This window comes from Triturus cristatus, chromosome 8 (assembly GCF_964204655.1).
Source record: "Triturus cristatus chromosome 8, aTriCri1.1, whole genome shotgun sequence".
NCBI classification, from domain to species: Eukaryota; Metazoa; Chordata; class Amphibia; order Caudata; family Salamandridae; genus Triturus; species Triturus cristatus.
The window spans coordinates 359,542,560-359,563,629 of record NC_140591.1 but is presented as its reverse complement, the minus strand read 5'-3'; the positions used below and the strand labels follow the sequence as shown (position 1 = coordinate 359,563,629).

At 51.0% G+C, this 21,070-nt stretch overlaps 1 protein-coding gene across 1 annotated transcript in view; it reads right to left on the bottom strand.

Moving 5' to 3' along the window:
- The window catches only part of RFC3 (replication factor C subunit 3), a 103,091-nt gene that overhangs the window by 38,787 nt on the left and 43,234 nt on the right, over window positions 1–21,070 (bottom strand). The window lies entirely within an intron of this gene.

Here is a 21,070-nt window from a genome sequence, read left to right as displayed (position 1 = left end):
AAAACTGCCTTCTTGATGTGAAAAATTGGATGAGCTGTAACTTCCTAAAATTAAACGCGGATAAAACCGAGATAATCGAATTTGGTCAAAAACCACCTGTCTGGAGCAGCCTATGGTGGCCTCAGGAGGCAGGCGCCTGCCCTAATCCGGTTGACAAAGTCAGAAATCTCGGTTTCCTGGTTGATAAAGATCTCTCCTGTAAAGCGCAGATCAACCAGATCACCTCAACTTGCTTTTACACCATCAAGATTCTTAGAAAAATTTTACCTTACATTCCTACTACTTTAAAAAAGACTGTAATGGGTGCACTGATAATGTCCTGAGTGGATTACTGCAATGCACTCTACTTGGGCACAGGGGAAAAACAAATTAACAAACTCCAGGCAATTCAAAATGCCGCCGCTAGGGTTCTGCTCAACCTACCCTACCGTCATCCAACGTCAAAAGCCATCAAGGAACTTCACTGGCTCCCAGTTAGAGCCAGAATACAATTCAAGGCTCTCTGCCTGGTACATAAATCCCTGTATGGCACAGGATCAGATGACCTGTCCAAACTTCTTCCTCGCTATGTACCATCGCGTACATTAAGGTCAGCCAACCATGATCTGATATGCCACCCAAGAATTAGAAGAGCGCGGTGGGGTGGCAGGTTCTTTTCGTACCAGGCCTCTAGATTATGGAATTCTCTGCCCTCTCACCTGCGCTCACAAAAATCCAAACAATGTTTCAGAAAGGCATTAAAGACCTGGCTTTTTTCTTCCTACTGAGATCTGCTTCCACCGCTCTCAATGTCTCTATAGCGCCAAGACGCCTCGGCATTCGTGCGCTCTACAAATATTTCAGTATTCAGTATTGTCGCTGACTGGCAGCATACCAGAGCAAGCCCTATATAACTTAGATATGAGGTGGACACTGCTTATGTTCTCAATGATTAGAGAGAGGGGAGGAAAACGAGTCTGGTTTAATGGGAAATCCAGGAAGCGTAGCTCGTAGGGCCGAACGGAGCAGTCTGAAAACGAAGCTGTCCATGAACGTGGCGTCATGGAAGCGGTCGTCTTCCATTACGGAAAAAATGTGGCCGTCAGGATATAGATCCCGGAGTTTTGTAATGGCGAACTTGGACAGGGTACACTGTACCAGTCTCTTGCCAGTTATGGGCAGCCAGTGAGCATTGGGGAGAGGGAGAGCTGAGGAGTAGAATGTCGGCGCAGCAGTACAACGTTTAAGTTCATTCCATGACCAGCTGGTAGTGGAGACAGTCTGTATGTCCTTAGGATCTCTGAGCACCCCTTTGGGCAAGACCGTGGACAGCCGCTCGGGAAGAACGAAAATCTCCACATATGTAATAAAACGAGTCCCTTTAACACATCTTTCAACATGGATCTTGTTATTAGCATCTGGTTTCTCTGATAGGCCCGTGTCTGATCCAAGGTCTTGTTCCAGTCTCCAACAACAATGATGGAGAAATTGTCAAGCTTAGTGAAATTCCTGGCTACCTATGTAGGCACAACACAAACCTAGAACATTACGTTAATTTTTTAGATAGAATATTGCACTTCTAAATCTGGATGAGTTTTCAAAATTGTCAACAGCAAGGAGTTTTGAATAGCAGAGGATTCCCACATATCTTGCAGATGGAAGTACAATTGGGTAGTCTTGAAACTGATGCAGCCATCCTACGTGGAAGGAGTAGTTTCTTACCTGTAACTCCATTTCTGTAGTAGGGGTATCTCTGTTATAGTCATAATCTATGAATAGTCCCGCCCATGTGCGGGGACCCCGGAGCAATCAAAAATATCTCTTAAGCTGTCCTGCATTTGCAAACCTGCAAAGACACTTAAGAGACAGACAAAAATAATACAGCCTAATAACAACACGGCTGCACTGGCCAGCACTTCCTCTGAAGTGAACACAAAAGCCAAAATAAAGTTTAAATGTCATTTTTATTCACATCTGACATGTTCCTTTATTGTATCACACTCCCTTCACCAAAATCCCTTTAAGCAATAGAGAGGAAGGGGTGGACAGACAAGCCCTATAGGCTGTCATTATGTGTCTGCTAAAGGGATACTGTGCCTTTAAGAAACTCTCCAGAGACCCCCGGTATCCCAGGATGCACAGCCCAAGCAAGTTACTTTCAGTTCTTTTTGAAGGTGTATAACAACAGGCCTGATACTGTCAGAATTACTCCACCGGGGAGGAGGGAGGGTCGCTTATGACTATAACAGAGATACCCCTACTACAGAACTGGAGTTACAGGTAAGAAACTACTCCTTCTGTAGTAGGGGATCTCTGTGTATAGTCATAATCTATGAATAGAATGGCAAGCCCATCCCAACCAACAAACAGCGGTGGAGTAAGCACCAAACACCAGCAAATCACTGTGCAAACAAATTCCTCAGCGAAGCCTGTCCAACCTGCGCATCTGCCCTAGCATCAGAGTCCAGGCAGTAATGCTTTGTAAACGTATGGGCTGACTTCCAGGTGGCAGCCTTACAAATGTCAGCAATTGGAACATTCCTAAGCAAAGCTGTAGTAGCTGCTTTGCCCCTAGTCGAATGCGCTGTAGGCTTACCCCCCAACGTCTTATTAGCTTTCTGATAACAAAGCTGAATACAGGACACAATCCATCTGGAGATGGACTGTTTTGAGGTAGCTAGACCAGTTCTTACTGAACCATAATTTACAAACAGTTGATCCGACCTGCGGATGTCTTTTGTCTTATCTAGATAGAATTTCAACACCCTACGCACATCTAGTGAATGCAGAGACCTCTCCGCCGGAGAGGAGGGATGCTGAAAAAATGTAGGCAAAGTTATCATTTGATTTACATGGAAATCAGATATCACCTTAGGCAAAAATTTAGGATGAGTACGCATCACTACTTTAGACGCATGGAATACAGTATACGGCTCTTGACAACACAGAGCCTGAATCTCACTTACCCTCCTGGCCGATGTAATGGCCACAAGGAAAGCAGCCTTCCAGGACAAATGCTGCAAAGAAGCCTTATGAATAGGCTCAAAAGGCTCCCTCATCAATCTGGACAATACCACGTTCAATTCCCATGGTGGAGAAGGTCGTCTAACAGGGGGAAACACCTTACGCAAACCCTCCCAAAAATCTTTAATCACAGGGATTTGAAAAAATGAGGTTTGGGAAGGGCCCTTTCTGTACGCAGTCAAAGCTGCGAGATGAACTTTAATAGACTGAAAATTAAGCCCAGATTGAGCTAACTGCAGCAGATAAGGCAAAATAACATCTTCTTTACAGGATGTAGGGTCAATGTCCTTTGCCTTGCACCATAAGCAGAATCTCTTCCACTTATAGGCGTAAGAAGTCCTCGTAGACGGCCTCTTCGCCTCTTTCAAGATCTCCATACAGTCCTGAGGTAGGTTCAAGTGTCCATACTGTACTAGCTCAGGAGCCATGCTGCCAAACTCAAGGATGAGAGATTGGGGTGGACCATCCGTCCTCCGAACTTCGTGAGAAGGTCCGGCCGACACGGCAGGCGCCGGTGTGGCAGAACAGACCGGTGAAGAAGGTCGGTGAACCACCATTGCCTCGGCCACTCCGGAGCAATCAGGATCATCCTGGCTCTGGATTGCGACAGCTTGATCAGCACCGCCGGAATCAGGGGAATGGGTGGAAAGGCGTAGAGAAAGCTGTTGGACCAGCTGATCCATAGGGCATTCCCCAGTGTCCCTGGTTGGTAGTACCTGGACGCGAAGTCGCGGCATTTGCTGTTTTCCGCCGTAGCGAACAGATCGATATCCGGAGTGCCCCACTCTGCGAAGACGTCTTAGCACATCGTCGTTTAGCACCCACTCGTGATTTTCTTGAGCGAGCCTGCTGAGTGCATCGGCTTGGGCATTCTGCACTCCCGGCAGATGGGTTGCCGTGATAGTCAGGTTCCTGGCCACCAGCCAATTCCAGATAGTCTGTGCCTCCCGAGACAGCGTGCGTGACCGGGAGCCCCCCTGCTTGTTGAGGTAGTACATGGTAGTAGTATTGTCCGTCTGAACAAGCAGGGAGTTCGTCGTGAAGGAGGGATGGAACGCCTTCAGGGCCAAGTGTACTGCTCTGAGTTCCAAAAAGTTGATGTGGTAAGTCATCTCCGTCTGCGACCAGATCCCCTGAATCTGAAGAGGGCCCGAATGCGCTCCCCAGCCCTGGAGAGACGCATCGGTCACTATGGTCTGGACCGGAATATCCTTGTGGAAAGGAGTCCCCTTGCAAACATTCTCCGAGGAGCACCACCATTTCAGAGATTGGAGAGCGTGTTGGGACAGATTAATCTTGTCCTCCCAACGCCCCCGCCTCTGGTCCCATTGATCCTCCAGACATTCCTGCAGAGGCCTCATATGCAGACGTGCATTGGGGGTGAGAAAGATGCATGAAGCCATCGACCCCAGCAAGGAAGACACCGTCCTCACTGTAGGAGAGTGGGCTGAGAGGAGGTGCAGGGCCTTCCCACGGATCGATAAGCGTCTCTCCTCCGAAGGACACACGCTTGCGTTCAAGGTATTGACTGAGGCCCCCCAAGTACTGGAGACACTGCACAGGGATCGGCACTGACTTCGACATGTTGATGTGCAGTCCCAGGCGATGCAGCAAGGCAGCTGTCCTGTTGAAGTGACACTGGGCTTCCCGGTACGTGGAGGCTTTGATCAGCCAGTCGTCCAGGTAGGGATACACAAACACCTTGCTCCTCCGCAAGTGTGCCGCCACCACCGCCATGCACTTGGAGAACGTCCGTGGGGCAGACTTCAGACCAAACGGAAGTACTGTATACTGGTAATGGTTGTTGCCTACCAGAAACCTCAGGAACTTGCGATGCTTTAGTGCGATCGGCACATGGAAGTAAGCGTCCTGCAGATCTATGGGGCACAGCCAGTCTCCTCGATGCAACTGAGGGTAAATCTGATGCAGGGACAAGATACGGAACTTTTCTCTGCGGATCCACTTGTTTGCTTTATGCAGATCTAGAATAGGCCTGAACTCGTTTTTGTCCTTTTTTCTGACGAGAAAGAACCTGGAGCAAAGACCTTTTCCTTGTTGACTCAAAGGAACAGCTTCTATGGCCTTCTTTGCCAACAGAACGTCCGCCTCCCGCTGGAGCTCCCGCACCATGTAGGGAGAGCGCACCGGTGGAATCTGTGGAGGCGGGCTGGTGAAACGAAGACTGTATCCATTGCAAACAATATTCAGCACCCACTTGTCCTGAGTTATTGTCCTCCACTCTGCCAGGTAGTGTTGAATACTTCCCCCCAACGGAGCGGGTAACGGATGAGGGGGAAGTGACCCTTCAGGGCTTCGACCCGGCCGGGCCTTTGTTCCCTGACGAGGATTGATGCTGTCCTCTGCCCCTCTGGCGCTTCTGAAAGGACTTCCTCGGGAACTGTTGCTGCTGTTGCTGGGGCTGTAGCTGGTGACCCGACTGACGCCCTTGACCCCTTTGCTTGGAATAGCGCCTGCCCGAGGAGCGGAAGGTCCTCCTCTGCTCCCTGGGCCTCTCCAGCCCCACTGCCTTCAGGGTTTCAGCCTCGGCCTTCATGCGGGCCATCTCGTCATCCGCATGAGACCCGAACAGCGTCGCGCCGGAGAACGGCAAATTGGCAATCTTCTGCTGCGCCTCAGGCTTGAGCGGCGTCAGCCGTAGCCAGGAATGCCTCCTCATGTGTATGCCGTGGCAGTACCCATGGGCCGCCAGCAACGATATATCCCCCACCGCACTGATGATCTGGTTAGAGACCATCATGCCCTCGTTCAGCACCTCCTGAAAGTCCTCCCTCTTCTCTCTAGGCAGGGAGGCAGCGAACTGTTGCAGGGAGTCCCAAAGAGACCTGTCATAGCGACCCAACAGAGCGGAGGCGCTAGCGGCCTTCATCGTAGTGGCCGACGTGGAGCACATCCTCCTCCCCAAGGAGTCCATCTTACGACTCTCCTTATCCGGAGGGGCCGTGGACGAAGGCGTCGTAGAGTGTTGCTTACGAGCCGCCGACACAATGACAGAGTCCGGGGGAGGATCCACCCTGAGGAACGCCGGGTCCGAGTCCGGGGCCCTGTACTTTTTCAGCAGTCTTGAGGGCGCCGGTTTCACCACGGCCGGCGTCAAGAACACCTCCATTGCAGGCTCCTCCAACCCCGGAACCAACGGGAGGAGGGGGCGCCACAGATGAGCCTTATGCAAAGTCTCAAAGATCACAGAGGTGGTGGGAATAGGGGTTGTTACTGATATTCCCAACTTCGCCGCCCCCCTCATCAGCACCTCCTGGAAAGTGGCAATGTCATCCACTGGCGAGACGCGGGTAGGAGGCGTCTCCGACAGCGAGGGGGAGAACCTGCCAGCCTCAGAAGAGTCCGTGCCCCTCGAGCCTCTGGAACGAGACCGGTATCTCCGTCGTCCATGTCCAGACCGAGTGGAAGATCTGCGCCTACTCCGTGACCACCTGCGAGGACGAGAGCGAGATCTCTGCCTGTGGGGCTCCTTCGGGGGCAGAGTCCGTGGCTGCGGTGGGGAGATGCAGGCCGCGGAGGCGCGGGCAGAGGCGGAGGAGGAGGAGGAGGAGGGGGAGGAGGAGGAGGAAGAGCAGGCGCCGGTAGAGGATCTGGCGGAAGAGCAGGCGCAGGAGGCAGCGGAGGCCGCTGAGGCCGCAGCGGCCGCAGCGGGGACAGATGTTCCGAAGCCCCATCACTCCTTGCAGGAGAGCCCGCACCATCACTGTCCGGGATCTCGGCCACCCTTCTCTTCTTGGAGGGCCTGTCCCGTGTTGAAGACACCGAAGGGGAACGCCCTCGTCTCCCCGATCCCCGACTGGAGATCGTAATCACGGAGGACGTGTTCCCCGATGTCCTCGACGTCGAACTGTACGTCGACCTCGTCCGGCGTCTCTTGGCAGGTCTTCGCCCCCTCGACGTCGAACGCCGTCTCGACGTCGAGCGTCCTCTCGACGTCGAACCATGCTTCCTCGACCTCCGTTGCTTCGACGTCGACCTCCGGCGCCTCTGCGTCGCCCTTTGCCTCGACGGCGACCTGTGGCGTCTCGACGTCGACTTCCGGAGCCTCGACGTCGACTTCCGGTGCCTCGACGTCGACATCCGGTGCCTCGACGTCGACATCCGGTGCCTCGACGGCGACCTGTGCCTCGACGTCGACTTCCTGTGCCTCGACGTCGACTTCCTGTGCCTCGACGTCGACTTCCTGTGCCTCGACGTCGACTTCCTGTGCCTCGACGGCGACCTGTGCCTCGACGGCGACCTGTGCCTCGACGGCGACCTGTGCCTCGACGGCGACCTGTGCCTCGACGCCGATCTCCTCCGGCGCCGGGAACTCGGCGTGGACTCAGTCAGCGTCGAGCCATGAGTTGACGGCGAAGGCGGTGAGTGCAGACCGCCACGGGGCTCAGTACGACGTCGATGGGGTGTCGACGTCAGCGACGGCGACCCGGTCCCGGGTCTCGCCGGCCTCTCTCTCGACGTCGAACGCCGAGGCTGCCGCGACCCAGAGCCCTGGATAGACGGCGAACATACCGGTGCCTTCTCCCTCGCCGTCGTCGCCTTCGATGCCGAAGGCGACCTACCAGCCGGTAGGCGCCGTTTCTGCTCCCTGCTCTGCCCGGAGGTCCCTCCAGGGGCTGAAGCATGGGTGGAGGAGGGGGAATGGGACCCTCCATGCCCCGAAGTCTCACCGGTCCTCTGCTGCTCCTGACCCTGAAGACTAATCTTCTCCCTGTCCCTCAGGGTCCTTTTGGAAAAGTTTTTACAGATGACACATGTAGCTGGGACATGTGAGGACGACAAGCAGAGGATACAAACATCATGTGGGTCCGTCTTGGCCTTTTTCCTCCCACACTCAGGGCATTTATCGAACAAAGCCATGCTAAGAGTGGGCCAAAACTGCTCCAGAATGCAGGCAGTAGTAGACAAAGGCTCTAGACGTCGAATGAAAACACTATTTATCCAAAAAATCCAACTTTTATCAAATAAACCACCCAAAAGGGTAGAGCTCAAGCTCCAGGGTCCTGCTAGCAGGAGCCGGAAAAAAGAACTGAAAGTAACTTGCTTGGGCTGTGCATCCTGGGATACCGGGGGTCTCTGGAGAGTTTCTTAAAGGCACGGTATCCCTTTAGCAGACACATAATGACAGCCTATAGGGCTTGTCTGTCCACCCCTTCCTCTCTATTGCTTAAAGGGATTTTGGTGAAGGGAGTGTGATACAATAAAGGAACATGTCAGATGTGAATAAAAATGACATTTAAACTTTATTTTGGCTTTTGTGTTCACTTCAGAGGAAGTGCTGGCCAGTGCAGCCGTGTTGTTATTAGGCTGTATTATTTTTGTCTGTCTCTTAAGTGTCTTTGCAGGTTTGCAAATGCAGGACAGCTTAAGAGATATTTTTGATTGCTCCGGGGTCCCCGCACATGGGCGGGACTATTCATAGATTATGACTATACACAGAGATCCCCTACTACAGAACCTGTAAAACAGGATAGAGCTTCCAATTCCTGTCCTCTAGTTAAACATTGCACCAACAACGGTTTCACAGCTCTGGTCACAAATCCTGTTCAACATGTCCTCTGGAGAGTAAAGCCTTTTATCGGTTGAATCAAGTCCATTTTGGAAAGCAGATATGTCTATGAAGATGCACTTCATAGAACTCTACAGAACCCAGCAGGGGTGACTTTCAAAGAGATGAAGGGTGGATTTTGTAGTGGTATGGGAGTAAAGTGTGACTGTAACCATTCTATCAGAAGCGGAGGAACAGGACCTATGGCAACCAGCCATGGTCTCTGAACAGCAGGCGTTTGGCAGACTTACTGACCCACATCTACCAGGAGTGGCACAACACACTGTGCGTGTCTGCGGGAGCAGGCTATGATTCAAATATTGAGCAAGCACACATGTGCAGGTGCCGTTTGCTCTCAATTAACAAGACAAATAAATAGTAGATACAGTAACTGGCTGCTGCAACAGTCTTTGAGCCACAAATGTCCAATGAGGTAATCAGCAACCCTTCATCCGTCACACTGCAGGACAGGCACATCCAGAAATCATAGTACACACATTGTAGAGGCAGCTGCCCCATAGATTATGGTTATCTCATAGGAATTCAACAAAAAATGATTACTTTCCTGTCAGCTCAACATGGGGTCACATGCTGGAAAGAAAGTCAATGCTTATATACACACAACACATTTTCGCCAGCCTCAGCTTCTTTTATTCTTAGTATTTCTGGACGCAGAGTGAAAAGATTCTGATGGTAGCTTGGACACTGAGTGAGCTTCTAGAAGGGTGGAAAAGGCTTACCTATAGCGAGTGATAGTCTCTTCAGTTCCTCCTCAACTACAGTAATTCACAATAAATTTTAAAAAAGGATTTTCACCCATGCCCTTGATGATTTGACAAGTGAAATTAAGTGAGAAGCAAAAATTCATATTTTGGGACGTTTACGCTGTAAATAGTGAGAGTCTGAATGCAAAATGAGGCACTGGTGGCCAAGCAAATTGATAGACGCGCCTGCGTTTTGTCACCGATGGGATTATTATGGTAACTGTATACTTTGCCTACTCAAATAGGGATATCAAATTCAGACAACAAAAAGGACTGCAAGCCTCAGTTGTGAATTACTGAGCCATTGAGAATGGAATCTGTATCCTAGCCACGAAGACCGCATCCTTAGCTCTGCAACCTACTCTCCAAGTAGAACACCCGTGTTGTTCCCATTCTGCTGCTGATGAGAAAACGTAACTCTAGTCAGGTTCAAAGGTCGGCAGGCATTCAAGAGTGTCACTACCAGAACAAAGAGAAACTGGGTTTCATGTGCCCGTTTGTTGCAAAGCGCCCCCTTCAGATTAGAACTGGAATTGAATAGTTTGAGGCTTGGAGGGTGCAGAGTACTGTAATGTCCAGCTGCGAAGAGTGGTGACTAGAGAAGTATTATCCTTAGCTTTATGAAGTTCTGTAAAGACAGGTGCATAAATATTTTTCTCAAAAAGCTTTTAGCGGTTCCACATAGTTGCCCCAACTCTATTTGCCATGATGAGCTGGGTGTTCCCTATTCAGCAGATACAATTAAATTAGGCCCTATCCTGCTGTGGCATGCCATCTGAGTGATGGAGTCTATCCCACTAAATCAACTCATCATTGAGGATTGTCTGCGTTAGGGAAGTCCTTGCAGGAGGCTGCGTGCAAATTCAAAGTTGAAACAAATGTTTGCAGTGAATGCTGGAGTGAACAGAGTGAGGGCAGATAGACCTAAGGCTGTGGTGTCTTTTTATAAATTAGTTTCCCTCCAAGAAAGTTCACAACCCTATCTCCCCCTAATCCACAATCAACAATGTGCCCTTTCGGTTGATTTATTCAAAGGCGGACAAGAATGGGCAGTTTGTCCTGGTGCAGGGGGGCACTAGATGGAGTGGATGTACCGGTTTTGAATGCGTATACATCCAAAAGTAGACAACGGAGCTCTTCTGCGCCTGCAGATGCTCATTACAGACAATATGGCAAACCGACTATAATGGGTTGGAGACTTTAACTGTGTCCTAGATGCAGATATGGAAAGGCAGCCTACCAATACACACCAAACCAGGGATTACGGAGTCACTGACTGGTGTGAAGGGACCTCTACCCGACTAGGAAAGATTATTCAGCTACTCATGATACATATAGTAGATTGGATTGTGCTCTGGGGACAGCGACCACACAGGCGGAAATTCAATTGCCCAAGTAATTGGGCAGGCATTCATCAGGGGGGGGGGGGAGGAGTCGACAGGTAGACTGATGCCTACAGGCGGAGGCACTGCAGGATGCCCCATTCAGGTAAGCGATAGGGGAGGCGATCACAAGTATCTAGCGGGTACCATGGGAAGGGGGGGCGGGGGTACTGAATGGGAGGTGCTGAAAGCAGTGATCCGGGGGGAGTGCCTGGGTAAGGTGTGTGGTAACCGCAGGCAATCGCAGGGTGAGCTCACAGACCTAGAAAATAAGCTCACTGAGGCACAGAGAGAGGAGGCAACTCTCCGGGAGGAGCCTGCTTGTGTCGCTGCGGAGATGTCTGGGAAAAAACTTGGGATAAGCTCGATGGTTGACAAGACATGAATACAGACAGCGGCTGCACCGTGAAAAGTAGATAAACCTCGGAAACTGCTGACCTGGCTGCTTAGGCCTGAGATGAACAGGTCACCCATAGCAGTCGCGGAGACAACTGGGGCGCTAGCCACCTCCCAATTGGTTATCAAACACATGCTGGAGGAACATCTGCTCGAGCTGTGTGGAGGAGGGGGGGGGGGGGGGAAGAAGTGTGAGGCTGACCCCAATGTAGTGGATAGATACTAAGCGGGGGTGGAGCTGCCACCTGTCTCAGTCATTGATGGAGAAGTTGGACGCAGACCTAACTATCGAGGAACTAAAGTTAGCCCTGTGCAGAATGAACAGGGGTAAGACGCCGGGAGGGAAGGAGGGGAGGGGGGGAAGGTTTCCCAGTAGAGTAAGGTGGGAGACCAAGGAGTTCTGGTATCTCGGCAACATGGTCGGACATTTTTTGGATAGTCAGCATGAACACAGTTTCGACATGATGGTGAATTGCCTAACGAAATCTGTGCAGTTCTGGAACACGGTACAGCTCTCAATGGCGGGAAGGATTGCAATGGCCAAAATGGTGCTCCTTCCCAGGTGTTTGTACATCATACAGAATGCATCTTGTAGCTTGACCAGCAGCCTTTTTAAAACCTTCGATAGGCTCATAGTCTCCCTGGTCTGGGCGGGGAAGAGGAGCAGAGTGGTGCTGCCTCTTCTCAGGGTGGATCTCTTGGAACGTGGCATAGGGCTTCCAGATCTGGAACTCTACTGTTATGCCTCCAAATTGCAATACACGGTGCACTTGGTGGCAGAGGACGACAATTGGTAGAAACGACTACTGAAGGGCAAGTGAGGGACGCATTCATTACTGGCCTAACTCATGAGGGGCTTAGGCCGCCTCAGGATGTCCCCCATTTGGTGCAACAGGCGGCGGAGGTTTGGAAGCACACGATTACTAGGATCTTTCAAAAAAAGCCCTTTGATAGGGAGCGCAATCTATGGGCGCACCTGTCTTTTACTCTAATTAGCACAGATATGTCTGTAGTGTGCTGGAGGGGGGAAAATTTCTCACCTTCGCAGAGGTTCAGGAGGCATTAGCAGTGAGAGGTGGGCAGTTCTTACGGCACGCTACAAGAGCGAAAACAGCGGGGGAGATATGGATGGACTTCGACAGCCCCCAAACAAACAGAAATGTCACACTTGTTGTTCACAGCTGGGGTGGCACGGTATATGGTAACACAACTGTACAGAGCGCTTAAGGCGGACAGAGTCACGACCGACCCCGCCGTATGCAGGGCTTAAGGGTAGAAGCTGGAGTCCCAGCTGACTGACGGGGAGTGGAGAGCAGCTTCCAAATTGGTCAAGTGGGTCTCCTGCAATGCCAGGATCAAACTGGCATATTTTAAACATTTACACTGTACTTACCTGACTCCAGTCAAGCTTGGTCGGATATTGAATATGCTACTTACCAGTATGCATCTGTTCTTGGCATGTAGGGCTGCTGACATTCATATCTGTGCATAGATCGCCGCCTAGTGTTGGGTCCGGATGTTTGCACGTTGTTGTCCTGGAAGAGTCTTCGAAGTATCCTTGGATAGGTGACTCCTCCCCTGGACTACAGTGCGCATGGGCATCCTCTCCATCCTCAGATTGTTTTTCGCCATTGTGGCAGTGATGGAGTAGATACAGAAAGTGATGACCATGCTTGCAATGATTCTGAGAGCTGCAGCTGCGACAGGCGCCGGGGAGGAGGGAGGGCGATATGAATGTCAGCAGCCCTACATGCCAAGAACAGATGCATACTGGTAAGTAGCATATTCAGTTCGAGGCATGTGGGCTGCTGAATTCATATCTGTGCATAGAATACATAGCAGTGCCCTCTATTGGCGGCGGCTACCCGTGCCAGCTGCAGCGGTCTGAAAAAGTGTTTTGAGAACAGCCTGTCCTACAGCTGCCTGCTGTTTTGACTGCACATCTACGCAATAGTGTTTTGTAAATGTGTGTGTAGTGGACCATGTGGCTGCTCTGCATATATCATGCAGGGGAATGTTTCCTAGGAAGGCCATGGAAGCCCCCAACTTGCGTGTTGAGTGGGCTCGTGGTGGAATAGTTAATGTGCGTTTTGCCTTTTGATAACAGATTTGAATACACTTAACTATCCATCTGGCTATCCCTGCTTTGGAGATGGCGTTACCTTTGTGGTGTGGGGCAAAGGCAACGAACAGTTGTTTTGTCTTCCTGAAGGGTTTAGTCCTGTCGATGTAGTACATGAGGGCCCTCCGTACATCTAGTGTATGTAATGCCCTCTCTGCAACAGTTTGTGGGTTTTGGAAGAAAACGGGCAGTTCAATAGTCTGGTTCATGTGGAACTGCGATATTACCTTGGGCATGAATTTGGGGTTGGTACGTAGTACGACCCTGTTGGCGTGAACCTGAATAAATGGCTCTTGAACGGTTAGTGCCTGGAGTTCACTAACTCTTCTTAGGGAAGTGATCGCTACCAGGAAGGCTACTTTCCAGGTAAGGAATTGAATCTCGCATGAGTGTAGAGGTTCAAAGGGTGGACCCATCAGGCGTGTGAGGACCAAGTTGAGGTTCCACATTGGAGCCGGTGGGTGACTAGGTGGAATGACTCGTTTGAGTCCTTCCAAGAATGCTTTGATGGCAGGCACTCTGAAGAGAGAGAGGTGCTGCCTGGTTTGCAGATAGGCTGATATTGCGGTCAAATGGACCCGTATAGAGGTGTACGCCAGATTGCATCGGTATAGGTGTAAGAGGTAACATATGATGTTGTGGATGGATGCGTCCAGCGGGTTAATGTCATTATTACCGCAATAAATGACGAACCGTTTCCATTTGGCTGCATAGCAAGCTCTTGTAGTGGGTCTCCTGGCCTCCTTGATGATGTCCATACAGTCAGGTGGCAGATTGAGATAGCCAAACTCTAGGACTTCAGGAGCCAGATCGCCAGGTTCAGCTGTTGCGGATCTGGGTGCTGAACCTCTCCATGGTTCTGCGTCAAATGCGCGGGTTTGATCCGCAGCCTTTGATGCGGTACCACGGAAAGTTCGAGGAAGGTGGTGTACCACGGCTGGCGTGCCCACGTGGGAGCAACTAGGACGAGTGTCAGGGAGTGTTGTCGGAGTTTGCGAGCCACCAGCGGTATCAACGGTGCTGGAGGAAAAGCGTACGCAAATTTGCCGGACCAGTTCATCCATATCGCATTGCCCTGCGACTGCGGGTGTGGGAATCTGGCGGCGAAGCTTTGGCATTTTGCGTTTTCGCTTGTCGCGAATAGGTCTATTTCTGGGTGACCCCACTGCTGGAAGTACGGTTGGAGTACCGATGGGTGTAACTCCCACTCGTGCATCTGGTGGCTGTGTCTGCTGAGCAGATCCGCCATCTGGTTGTCCTTGCCGGGGAGGTGTTCCGCCATGAGGAACATGTTCCTCTGAATGGCCCACTTCCACATGCTCTGAGCCAGATGAGACAACTGTGGAGAGTGTGTCCCTCCCTGCTTCTGTATGTAGTACATTGCGGTCATGTTGTCCGTCCGGATCAACACGACCTTGTTGCACAGATGTACTTTGAAAGCCTTCATGGCCAGGAAGATTGCCATCAGTTCCAGAAGGTTGATGTGCATCTTCTTCTGTTGTGTCGTCCATAGTCCCTGCACTGTGTAGTGGAGTACATGAGCTCCCCATCCCTGGAGAGACGCGTCCGCTGTCAGTACTATTTGTGGAACAGGCTCTTGGAACGGTCGGCCCTTGCAAAGGTTTTGTGGATTCCACCAATGCAGAGAGTTGTATGCCCGACCGCTCACCAACACTAGGTCTTTCAACTGTCCTTGAGCCTGATTCCACTGACGTGCTAGGCACTCCTGAAGTGGGCGCATATGTAATCTCGCGTGCGGGACTATGAAGATGCAGGAGGCCATCATGCCTATCAACTGCATAAACACTCGCGCTGGAAGCGAGTGGTTGGGTCTGAACTTGGAGATCAGCGCTTGTATGCCGTTGATCCTCACTAAATTTGGCTGAGCTGTGGCCGCCAGAGTGTCTATAGTCGCACCTAGGTACTGTTGTACGTGTGCGGGCTGGAGATGAGACTTTGGGTAATTTAGTGAGAATCCCAGACTGTGAAGAAGGTGAATGGTACGGGACACGTGGCTTGCACATTGCTGGGCCGATCTCGCTTGAACGAGCCAGTCGTCTAGGTAGGGGTAGACGTGTATGTGCTGTCTCCGTAAATGTGCCGCCACCGTAGCTAGGCACTTTGTGAAAACCCTGGGCGCTGTTGTCACGCCGAAGGGAAGGACTTTGAACTGATAGTGCTGCCCCTGAACAGTGAACCTGAGGTATTTTTTGTGTGAGGGGTGGATGGGTATGTGAAAATACGCATCCTTGAGGTCCAGTGATGCTAGGAAGTCTCCCTGCTGGAGAAGCGGAAGGACTTGCTGTAGAGTGAGCATGTGAAAGTGCTCCGAAAGAATGTACTGGTTCAGGGGTCTCAGGTCTAATATAGGCCTGAGCGACCCGTCCTTTTTTGGAATTAAGAAGTAGAGGGAGTAAACCCCCGTGCCCCGCTCGTGGACGGGTACGACCTCGATAGCGCCTTTTAGAAGCATACTTTCTACCTCTTGCTGTAAGAGCGTCAAGTGCTCTGAAGACATAGGACGGTTTCTTGGTGGTATTGTGGGTGGAGTGGAAGTTAACTCCAGACAGTAACCGTATTTTATAATATCTTTGACCCACCTGTCCGTGGTGATGGAGTTCCACGTGGACAGGAACCGTTGTAGCCTTCCCCCGACAGGTGTTATGTGGTCGGGAGGAAGGGAGAGGGCGTCACTGCTTGTTCTTGGGGGAGGACCTGGTGTTGCCGTAGCCACGTCCTCTGCCCTTGGTACTGGAGCCACGATAGCCACCTCGGGTGTTCTTATCGTAGGTGGTCTGCGTATTACCCTTGTTATATGTTTGTTGTGACCCCTGTCCTCTGCCTGCTCCCTTGTTTCCGGGGCGACGAAAGGAGCCGCTCCGAAAGGACTGAGTTTGTAGGGCGCCCATGGACTTTGCAGTGTCCGTGTCCTTTTTTATCTTCTCGAGGGTGGCGTCAACCTCAGGCCCGAACAAAAAGTCGGGGTTGACAGGCTGATTAAGGATATTGTTTTGTACCTCAGGCTTGAATCCTGAGATACGTAGCCAGGCGTGACGTCGTAGGATGACGCTAGTGTTGATGGCCCTGGCAGCCGTGTCAGCAGCGTCTAGTGCACATTTGATGGCAGCATTTGTGAGTAGCTGTCCCTCTCTGATAAGGATTTCTGCACCTTCTTTGTAGGGGTCAGGGAGGTGTTGAAGGAGTTGCTCCATTGTGTCATAGTGCGCCCTATCGTAGCGAGCGAGGAGCGCTTGAGTGTTAGCTATGCGCCATATGCTTGCAGCTTGTGCGGCAACTCGCTTGCCGGAGGTCTCCAGCACCTTGGACTCCTTGTCCGGGGGAGGAGCGTCACCCGTTGTCTGCGAGTGTGCCCTCTTGCGGGCATTCGCCACAACGATGGAGTCGAGTGGTAATTGTCCTCTGATGTAAGCAGGATCCCCAGGTGCTGATCTGTATTTCTTATCGATCCTGGGGTTTATCACTCGTGCCCTGGTGGGTTCCCTGAAAATGTCAGTGGCTGGCTTAAGGACCCCCTTCAACATTGGCAGAGTCTTTACATGTCTTTCTGAGGATGCAAAGGTGTCCATTAGAAAGTCATCTTCGATGATATCAGAGTGAAGCTGTACATCATGGTTGTTCGCCGCCCGTTCAATCAGAGCGTTGAACGCCGCAGTATCCTCTGTGGGTGACGTTTTTGCCCCATATAGTTGTGGGTCCTGTGCATCAAGAGGTGCACTGGGGTCTGCAGGGTCGCCCCAAGTTTGGTCAGGGTCCTGCTGGTCATCAGGGTCCGTGTCCACATGGTAGGGGACTTGTTCACCCATGTAGTCCTCCAATGCATCCGTGTCGGAGCGTGTGGGGGAGGCCCGGTGTGGATCCTGGTAGGGTGAATGAAAGGGTTCATACAGGAGAGGTTCTGTGTCCACAGGCAGCTTCCTCTTTAGCGGGATCCTGAAAGGTTCCAATGGCGGTTCCGAAGTTATCCTTCGGTCGTGGAGAATCATCCTGCCAGTGTCGGCGTCGATGACGCGTGACGGTGACGGCTCGACAGGCGTAACCGCAGTTTTGGTGGCCTGTGTCCTGAGTTGAAACGCCTTCGGGATTGTGGATGGAGGCAAGCCGAAGGTAATGCTGGTCGGCACCGACGAAACCGCTGGATCGATCGAACCCGACTGGTCCTGGAGGGCAGCCTTGGTTTTGCAGCCTGGCATTGCGCCAGGCCGTACTCGGGGCGCCTTAGAGGTCGTGGCCCCCGCCAGGGTCGTCGAGGCGGCTGCAGATATCTTCTGCGCCCGTGGTGCATCGAGCCGAGGTGCGGAGATCACCGTCGACGTCTTCGACACGTGAGGTTTCGGTGTCGTCGAGGGGGTGCTGCGAGGCGTAGCAGGCGGGACGGCCCTCGGTGTCGGTGGCGTCGACGCCGGTAACCGAGCAGGTTTTTCGGCGCCGATGGCCTTCTTCCGTTTGTCGACTCCCATGTCGCCCGTCTCGAGTTCGGCACCGAAGTCCCCCTTGGTGCGGTCGGTGCCGACACGGTGCGCCGGCGTCGAAGGTGTTGAAGGCCTCGATCCGACTAGCGCCACTTTCAGTTTCGGTTTCGTAGGAACCTGAGCAGCTTTCGGTTTCGGTTTCGTGGAAGGGAAACCAGCTGGCTTAAGCGGTAATGGCTGCCGCTGAACGTCCGAGGCCGGGCCCGAGGGCGGGGCCGAAGGACTGCGTGATAGGTCTCGGGTAAGGCCCGAAGGCGATCCCTCGACCGGAGCCATAGTCTGTGGCACTGGTGAATTCTCGGTTTGAACAGGTAGGCCTTGTTCATCATCGGAGCTACTCTCTTCGGCCCCTAAGGCCTCCTCGTCGTCTCCTACCTCGGTGTCGTCTTCACCTCTGTGGAAGAGTGACTCGTCGGCCTCGTCCGATCCGGGTTCTTGGTCGGAAACGGGACTGGAGGGTAAGACTTCTACTTCTTCGACGTCGTCCGCGTCGTCGAAGATGTCAGCTGGGGCCGGTGCCGCGTGCTGCGCTTCGAGCCTCGCCGCTCGACGATTCCGCAGAGTCTTCTTTGAACGGAACCGGGCACAGGCCATACATGTCGACTCGTCGTGGTCCGGCGAAAGGCATTTGTTGCACACCGGATGGACGTCGATGTGTGGGTACTTCGCATTACATACCGGACACCTTTTGAATGGCGTCCTCGATTCCATCGTCGAAGTAGTTGATGGACAGGTAAATGCGAACAAAGTCGGTGCTGGAAGTTAGTAAACTAACAGAGAGTATCGAAAACCGATCGATAAACAGTACCGACGCGAACTAAAGGCCTCGACAAAATTTTTTCCTAACTTGAGCTAAGATAGCACATCCGAACCCAATGGCGGAAAAAAACAATCTGAGGATGGAGAGGATGCCCATGCGCACTGTAGTCCAGGGGAGGAGTCACCTATCCAAGGATACTTCGAAGACTCTTCCAGGACAACAACGTGCAAACATCCGGACCCAACACTAGGCGGCGATCTATGCACAGATATGAATTCAGCAGCCCACATGCCTCGAACACAGGGATAGGGGAGCAGACTGTCCTACAAGCAGAGGTGGGAATGCCTCCTTTTTGCACAGGACGTGGGAATGCCCCAGAATGAATGCGTACTGGATGACTCTGGTACTGTGGTCACATTGCCTGTTGAGATGTCACCCGGGGTGTGTTTACTGGAGATTGTCAAACCAAAAGGGGTAAGATGCAAAGGAGGTTTCTACAGCTAGCATATGCTGGCCATACGAGTGGCTATGGGTTGGCAGGGTGAATGGGCACCTTCGCTCGTGGTAAGGGCAAACAATGTTACTGAGTGGGTTCTAGCTGAGGAGGCACACTTGCATGCCAAAATGAAATACTAGAGGACATCTAGAAACTTTAGCCAAAATGTTTGATGCTTTGCAATTGGAGATGGACAGGCCGAGCGACAGGGGATCGTAGTCACAGGGGTCAGCACTTACTGCTTCCCAGGGCCAACCGTCAGTGGGGGAGGGAGAGTGGACCTGCCTTAGCGACCTTTAAGGTCAAGTCGGGGAAGGGACACTAGGGAGGCAAGACCCTTTCCCTGTTACGTTGGAGGGCCTGGATAATTCCAAGGTTAATGACTAATAGTATATCTTCTCCTTACCTTAAGAGAGTTGTGTGGGGAACTGCAGGGATGAGGCTGGAGCGATGGAACGGAGGAGAATACAAATAGGACTGTCATACACACTGAGCATGTGTATCGCTTGTTTTTCTTTTTGTATGTTCTTTATTGCTGGTTAAAATGCACAGCAGGGTAAATAAAATGTCATGTATTTCCATCTTGTATTCCCACAGAGGTGGGGTTTCCTCACAAGAATGACTACTACAAGATTTCTATATAAATTTTTTTTTAACAAACACGAAAATGTTTTTGTTCAAAGTGAGTTGCAATAGCTAGTGTTTATGATGTAGGGACTTGGTGAGGTCTGGTTCTCTTCTCTAGTGTCTTCCTAATTACTTCAATACCCTCTTGTTGGGGGATATTAGTATATCGTGATTCAATGTCCATAGTGCCTAAGAGCGAGACTGCCTGATTAATTGGGTAACACTCTATCTGGTTTATAAGGGTTATACTGTCACGTACGTAACAACTGGTATTGGGGACAAAAAGAAAAAAGTCAACGTACCCTCCAATGGGTCTGCTGGTAGAGGGGTGGGGGAGTGGGGTTTGGTTCAGAATCTTTATGTACTTTGGGTACAGTATACATTACTGGTGTGCTTGGATTTTTTTTTATGTGCAAGAAAAGAAATTCATTCGGCCATTGATGCTTCCTACTGTGCTTCGTTAAGATACGAGCAACTCGGCGCGCCCTTCTGACCGTGCCGATCCTTGACACAGCACCGATTTGATGCGTCCCGTATTGCCTTGCACCTGGTTTAAATTTTGTAGTCAGGTAGGATTTCCTTAATTTGTCTTTTTTTCATAATTCTGAAAAGTGTTGGTACTCAAACAACCTTCCTAATTTATTCTTCATTAGGATTCGGTAGTTCCTCCTGGCGGGTATCCAATTAAACGCTCCTTTAATGATGGCATCCCTATGCCCGGTTTCAATTGTGATACGATTCTGCAGGTACGCATTGTTTTTTTAGACCCACTTTATTTCGAGAGGAATGTCTGGTTCCTAATATTACACTTATTCTTTTTCGGTTCTGCCACATGAGGTCATTGGGGACGCAAGACCATTCACACCTATGGCTCAATGGAAAGCACATACTCCTTCTACATGAAGGTATAATCAGCAGGGTATTTACCTTCATTTTTAACCTTATTGTCACCATTGGGTTGTGTTGTAGCCTCAACTTTATTTACAATTGAGAAGCTATTTGTTTTATGTCTTATTTCCTCCTTCTTCTCTCTAGCTTTTCTCTTGTGTTTGTTCATGTTCATACAGTTGTGTCTCACGCATTTCAATTGTAATGTCCTGAAGATGATCCTTGGACTCTTCTGAAACTTCGCAGACTGCACACAGTGACCCTGTTTTGAATACGTAATGAGATAGGGATGGTTTGTGATTTTGTGTATTGGAACATATAAGGTTTATTATGTTTTTATGTCACTAGTAACTGTTCGAGTTCTAAAAGGAAAAACGTTTTCCTTTGGCACTACCCACTATCTATTGATTAGGAAATTAAAATTATTTCCTAAAAAAGAAACTGAGTTTTTGACATCTGTGATATTAGCATTTGTAAAATAACGATGCCTTTTGTAGGGACCAGTGTTCCTTTAAAATAGCGTATACTCATGATCCCTATGCACGCTTGGGTTCCCTGTTTTTTGTACATTAGTGA